Source organism: Chrysoperla carnea, chromosome 1 (genome assembly GCF_905475395.1).
Source record: "Chrysoperla carnea chromosome 1, inChrCarn1.1, whole genome shotgun sequence".
NCBI classification, from domain to species: domain Eukaryota; kingdom Metazoa; phylum Arthropoda; class Insecta; order Neuroptera; family Chrysopidae; genus Chrysoperla; species Chrysoperla carnea.
In genome coordinates, this window is record NC_058337.1 from 109394018 (window position 1) to 109402120 (window position 8103).

The window sequence follows — 8103 nt, forward strand, 5'->3', positions numbered from 1 at the left end:
TTTTATGGCAGTTGTAACTCGCAGCTTCGTTGGAAAACGCAACAAGACGTAGGTCAACTTTCCTAAATGCTTTTCCACTGTCCTTACATGATTTTCTTATAGAAAAACTATGCAATTAATTCACAATCTTATCACAGCGTGCATACGCGAGTGAATCAAAGTTCGATTATGATTAATGTATGAATTAGAATTGCTGTGACATGTAATTATTTATCTACTACTGATATCAAGTAATAAAAATTTTTTTAACGAGAACTTATTTGTAAAACAACTGTTTTTTTTTTTATTTAGAAATATCAGTTTTCATAAATACTACAAAAAAAATTTGAAATAATCATATTTTATTACTTAGTGACATGAAATGTGTCGGTTTTTGCTTTTGAGATTGATTACAATATATTATGTACTTTTATCATGTTGTGTTCAACACGAAAATTGTTTGTTTTAGTTTTTCATTGTTACTCTTTTATTAACCCCCGACTAAAAAGAGGGGTGTTCATGTATTATAAGAATACAATGTGTCTGCGTATCTGTGTCTGTGTATTGTTGCTACTAAACGGATGAACCGATTTTGATTTTTGTTTGTTTTTTTATGTTTGTACGATAATCATCAAACAGCCAAGCGAATTTCTTGAAACATAGCTAAAAGGACTATCGATCAAGTAACCTTTCAAACAAACAAAAAATCAATGTAGATTCATCCATTAGGAGCCAAAATTTCATAGACGAATCGATTAGAACTGCTTTTGTGTCGGGGGTTTCTTTAACTATTTAATTTATGCATCATTTATTTTGTACTTTAATCGGTCATAAGTTCATGCTTTTCGTCGATTGAAAATTACATGCATTTCGTCGATTATGTATCACTAGTTGTTTTATACATAAGTCTATAAATTATATTTTATATGACTTGTGCAAAATTGTAAAATGTGATACCTGAAAATGTTAATACATGTTCATGATTCAAACTTATCGAACAAACAATCACTCTTGCACACATATAAATCAACTCTGATACGGAGTGATATAAAATTAATAAAAGATATTACCTCAAATCACAATGAACAGTTGCTGAGAAAAAATTTTTTAATTTTTGATGAAAGAAATTTTATTAATTTAATAAATATTTTTATTTAGGTGCTTATAAAAGAAATTGGTGGCCCTTGGCTACCAAAAATATTATATAATAGGATATTTTCAATTTTTCCAAAACTTGCAAAACATTGGATATTATTGGAAAAAAAATCAAGTTAATCTCAGTTAATCCATGTTTATTCGGTATAATATAAATACTTTTTTTGATAATAAATCTTTAAGTTTACAAAATAATGGGCTGATCGTTTTATTGCCAGATGATATTTAGCTAGCTGTTGTAAAATAAATGTAGTAATTATACCATGCATATTTGTAATATGCAAGGTATACTCAGTTTAGTCCCAAGTTTGTAACGCTTAAAAATATTGATGCTACGAACAAAAATTTAGTATAGGTGTTCATAGAACCACCTTATTAGTCCATTTCTGGTTGTCTGCTCGTCTGTCCGTCTGTTTTTCAACAGATAACGCAAAAACGAAAAGAGATATCAAGCTGAAATTTTTACAGCGTACTTAGGATGTAAAAAGTGAGGTAGAGTTCGTAAATGAGCAACATAGGTCAATTGGGTCTTGCTGGGACCGTTGGACCCATCTTATAAACCGTTAGAGATAAAACAAAAGTTTAAATATGAAAAATGTTCCTTATCAAAAAATAACCAACTTTTGTTTGAAATATTTTTTCGTAATCATCACTGTTTACTCACGAGGGCAGACATTAGATGCAAATTTTATAGTATGTATTAATATGGGATTATCAGTTATGTATGTATGTGTAATGTGACAGAGTAATCAACACTGTCTATGCATAGTATTTCAACAATTAACTCAGTCAATTGTTTGTGTTCACTTGTTTTGAGTTGATGTTCGACTCATTTATATTATGGTTATGGAGTCTCCAGAAAAAAGAAACCTATACAATAGTACAGACTTTCACATACACAATAGATTACTCTATTTCAAACTAGGTAATATTTCATGGTAATGTTTCCAATGAAAAATCAATAAAAACATGAATACAGTAATTATCTACCTACACGTACTATCGAGATCAAAAAATATCGTAAAAGCTTTTCCAATAAATTTGAATACAAACACTGATTTTTTTTAAATGATTGAACAAAGACTTGTTCTTTCTATAAATCCGATAAATTATGCTTTTTTTGTGACATGTAAATGGATGCGGTACAAGTTATAGTAGTTAAACAACATACTTTTTATACCATGCATAATATGTAATATGCAAGGTATACTAAGTTTAGTCCCAAATTTGTAACGCTTAAAAATATTGATGCTACGAAAACAATTTTTTTCCTCTCGTAAATGAGCAACATACGTCAATTGGGTCTGATAGAACAAAAGTTTATACGTAAAAAATATTCGTTATAAAAAAATAACCAATTTTTTTCGTAGAAATCACTGTTTACCCGAGAGGGCGAAAATTAGGCGTAAATTGTATAGTATGTATTATATGAATGTGTGATATGTATGTTTGTGTAATGTGATAGAGTAATCAACACTATCTATGCATGGTATTTCAACAATTAACTCAGTAAATTGTTTGTTTTCACTTGTTTACCGATGATTTTTGATTGCGATAGTGTATGATGGTTGCCAGGTAATAATACATGTATTGTTATACAAAATATTTAATATCTTTTATTCTTATAACAAATTATATATCGATATTGACTGAAAAAATAAATTGTCTAGCATATTTATATGTTCTTCTTCGCCATCATGATGAGTAATGCATAGAGTGTCTCCCGCTAATCGACAAGCCATTTATAAAATAAAGAACAAAAAATTCGTAGCGCAGGAACAATACATGATATCAATTTGAAATATGGGGGACCATAAGTGATATTCTTCCAATAAATTTTTTTTATCTCTAATTTCGATAAAACTCAGTATATAAGGTAATTTTGACCAGGGTGCATTTGAAGACTGGTCGATTATTTTTTGAAATACGGACTAAAATCGATCCAAATACTGCGATATCTCAGAAACTCTACATCCAAACATTAAATTAACCTGATTTTTATTCCTTTTGGATCAAAATTACACCATCCACCAAGTTTCATCAAATTTCAAAACAAAACCTTTTTTTTGCGTTTTTATCGATTTTTACAAAGGGGTACCCCTTTTAAAAATTTGAGCATTTTTTTTTAACTCAAATTTCGATAAGACTCTGTATACAAGGTAATTTTGTCCCAAAAAGTACAAAAATCGGGTACATTTGATGACTGGTTGAATAGTTTTTGAGATACGGACTAAAATTGATCCAAATATTGCGATATCTCAGAAACTCTGCATCCAATCATTAAATTAATCAGATTTTTATACTTTTTGGATCAAAATTACCCCATCCACCAAGTTTCATCAAATTCCAAAACAAAAATTTTTTTGCGTTTTTCTCGATTTTTTCAAAGTGGTACAAAAAATCGACAAATTTTTTTTATCTCCAATTTCGATAAAACTTAGTATATAAGGTAATTTTGATCCAAAAAGTACAAAAATTGGGTGCATTTGATGACTGGTTGAATAGTTTTTGATATACGGACAAAAATCGATCCAAATAATGCGATATCTCAGAAACTCTGCATCCAATCATTAAATTAACCTGATTTTTATACTTTTTGGATTAAAATTACTCCATCCACCGAGTTTCATCAAATTCCAAAACAAAAATATTTTTTCGTTTTTCTCGATTTTTTCCTTTACACAAATTGCAAAAAATCGAGAAATTTTTTTATTTCTCAATTTCGATAAAACTCAGTATATAAGGTGATTTTGACCCAAAAAGTTCAAAAATCGAGTGCGTTTGATGACTGGAGGAATGATTATTTTTTGAATATTGTAAACGTAAAACAAAAAATGTACAAAATGTCAGGCTTCTAGACCCAGCGGTTTCTGCTGTGCGTTGATGGATTCTTCTGCTTCTATTCTTATATATATAGATATAAATTTTAACGATGGTCATTTTTGACATCTAATAAGTAGGATAGATGAACATTTGAAGAAATTTTTTCAAAATTCCATCATCAGTACAAAAGCAATAGCTCCATTTCCTACGGTAATTCGCTAAAAATCGTTGAAGAAATTGAGTAAAATATAAATTTTTTCTAGTGTCAGCGTCAAAAGTGGCGCTTCTAGGATTCTATTAAGAGAAGAGCTTCTAAGATTTTTACGTAGAGTTCAAACAAAATGAGTATAATATAAGAATAATCCTATATTATATTTCGTTGATTTGAATTTAAAATTTCCAAACAAATGACGTGAGAGATTATTATACACGGATCAACAATAAATTTTATTCACTTGTCAAATTTGGTTTGATTTATTAGTTTTTTTTTTTCTTTTTTCTCCATTTTATTTATTTTATTTCAATATTTTCCTTCGTTGTTTCCTTTCACGGTTTTGTATTTTTTATTGTTGCAACAATTTTTCGAATATTTTTTTTGCACTATTTTGTTATATTTTATTTACATGGAATGATTTATTGCTTCTATTTTTATTATATTAGTTTATTTCTTTTATATGTAGGTATATTCAACTCATCAAATTAATTAGTTGATGCTAATGGTTTTACTAAGAAGCTATAATTTTTTTTTAGTAAAATACTGAGCGTCATACTAACGAATTTTATTTTTGAATATTTTTTATCGAATTCAAATACTGTTGTAGATAAACGGTGTTTTACTTCCATTTGTACAATTTTTAAGATATCTATTCTGAAACTAAACTTTGAGTCAGTATCAATAACTATGATTATGCTAAATCTACTAAATACTGTCCAAGAGTAAGACATACTTTTCGATGATTCTTATTGTGATGTCTAAATTTGGCTAACCATTCTGTAGCCATTACTCTAAGAACCAATGAAATCTGCTCAAACCTTAGGTTAGCCAGATCATTAAAAAAATGCTTACTTAGTACCCCTAACTAAGAAGCCTTTCCTTACAGAAACGTCTGGGTTTCAAGACAGTAAGTCAGCGTCTCTTCCTTTTTCTAGATGTGGCCTCGGTGTAATTGGTGGTCCCCATAGCTTCTGACTTTTTATTAACGGACAGTTCTTCTTTTGATTTGTTTATTTCTTAATTTTTTTTGTGAAGTTCTAAAAATTTCTTTATATGCCTAAATTCTTAAATTCATTTGTAGATTTATCGGACTATCTAGTGCAAAAACGCTACACATCGTAATGAGGGCCATAAGAACATTCCTCTAACCAAAAAAAGTATGTTCATATATAATAATTCATAAGAATGAGATAAGTAATATTAAATAAAAATTTATGGAAATAAAATTTAGTCTGATTGATTCGTTTTTGATATCGCATCTTTGAAAAGGATGAACCGATTTTGATATTTTTAACCCCCGAACCATAAAAAGGTATGTTATAAGTTTGACCACTATGTTTGTCTGTCTGTGACATCCTAAACGGATGATCTGATTTGGATTTCTTTTGTTTCTTTTTAAAGGTAATTTAATGGGTGGTTTTTAAGAAGTGTTCATAGCTATGTTTCAAGAACGAGTTTAGGGTTCCATACCTAGAAAAACTAAATAATAGGTGATAATCCTCAAAGTTGGTTCAGTTTGGAATAGGATGTAAGGAAAAACTTAACTTAATGGAGAGTGTTTTAAGTGTGAGTTAAGAGTTTCGCAACCGGAAATTTTCTCGGGGGTTTTTCAAAATTTTGTAATTTTCACTTTTGTTTCTTTGAAAGGTAATTTGATTGGGAGTGTTCTGTGTTTTCAGAAAATATACTCAGCCATTTGAAGATCAACGCCTCTCTTCTGATTGTTTCAATCCTAAACTTGCACTTGAAACATAGCTAAGAATTTTTACGATAAAATACTTAAAAAAAAAAAATCGGTTCATTTATTACGGTTCGATGATGCTATCAAAGTTGGTTTGCTCGATTCGTTTGTGGCATCGTATCTTCTAAACGGATGAACCGATTTTGATTTTTTTTGTTTCGCTTGAAATGTAATTTGCTCGAAATTGTTCTTAGCTCTGTTTTAAGATACACAGATACATGTTAAACTTATAATATCCCTCTTTTTAGTCAAGGGTTTAAAAAAGATCTGGCCTATTCTGAGAATTTAAAACAATCATAGTATTACTTTAAGTATTCGTGAAATAATTAAATTGAGAAAAAATAAAACTACTCAAAATTTATACAATTTGAATAATGAATGAAGCGATCTTATTTAACAGAAAAGACAACAAATAACCACCTTTCAAAATCCATGTTATAAGCTGACAGAACACTTTCAACACATTGTAAATAACATGTTAACAAGGGGTTTAAGTGAAAATCTATGACAGTCATATTATTAAATAATTTTATGTCAAACTCAAACCGAATAAGATAATAATAATAATGATAATAATATTAATAACAATAATAATAATAATAATTACATTTTTGTCATAACACATGACTGCTGTCGCTTTGTTGCTGGTATTTATTGTGTATGGTCTTATGAATATTGGTAAAATGTGTTTTGTTTTAAACGGAATTGCTTATTTTATGTATGTATTTATCTACCGGTATCCAAAAATGAAGGAAGATTGGTTCTCAATTCAATAAAATTCTTACAGTTAAATTCAAATTCCTAAAGGGTAATATCCAGAACAAAACAAATACAAGACGTGAAATAACGTAATCTGGGAACTTATATCTGGCCTATGTTTGTAAATTTGTCAAAAAAAAAAAATATACGTTAAATTTTTGTAGAAATTTCATTGTATATTAAAACATGACGTGAATGCTTCAAAAACGGTTAGGAAGCGATAAAATAAGTTTAATAAATTTGAGATAAATATTCTTAACCATAGTTTAAAATTTTTAGCATACTTTTAGTGTTCATTTTCAGTTGGTTCTATTTTTGTTCAAAATTTTTTTATAACCTGAAATATAAGAGCAATTATTCGATTCCATATCTATTGGATTATATTTGATTAAATAAAAGATTTATAATATAAAAATGCTACTCTGAGTTTAATTCATTATTTTTTCCAGTCATTTAATAAAAAAATACACTTCTTCTCCTACTAAGTTGCAGTAAAACCGTTTTATAATTTTAATATGAAGCGAAATTACCTATATGCTTTTTAAGCGACAATCTTTTTTGGCGCTAAAAGTAGAAAATAATTATTTTTATTTATACTGTCGAGAAAACATGCAAATAAGCACTTCCAACTTTGTATTAGTTATTTACGATACAAGTGGGTTAAGAGTATTATAGCGTTCGCATGCGAAATTTGTACAACAATTGTGCGTAGCACGAGGACACGATTCGTTGCTACATCGAGAAAAAGCTGGCATGTATATCAGTTTGGAATACCAGTCAATACTAGTCATGGTATAAGAAGAATATTGTCACCTGATTTACATATATTATTCATATTCTTTTCAGCAAAGACACCCATATAATAGGAGTTCCAAAAAAAGAAGCAAATCGCCGTCTTGGATGAGCCGCCATATTGGATTTAGAATGACGTCACTTATCTAACCATACATTGTCATCCAAATTTAATGTGTTTGAACTCCCTCATAAAAGACTATTTACTATGTCTGCTATTTTACTTTATCGGCTAATAAAAACGGTATTATTTTGATTCAAATTTGAATTCCATTTCATTATTTGTAAATATGTTTTCTGATCCAAACACATACCAGTTGAACTGCAAATATACATCCTGTTGGTATTATTCAACAGGATAATGAATTAAAAATAATTTTTATTTTTTATCAACTGCAATATATCATTGAATAGAACGAAACTTATTCATGTTTAACAACTTCCATGTTTCAATCCTTATAGTATGGTCGATGAGTCGCTCTTTGGTTGATGAGTTTCGAGTCAGTAAATAAAAAAGTGATCACTATAATACTTCTCTACTATTAGGATTGTTCTTACATTCATGAGGACATCTTTCGACGTCAAACAGTTTCATGGGTTTCAGTTACTGCAAATATCCTCTATCACTCCCGTTGTGTTG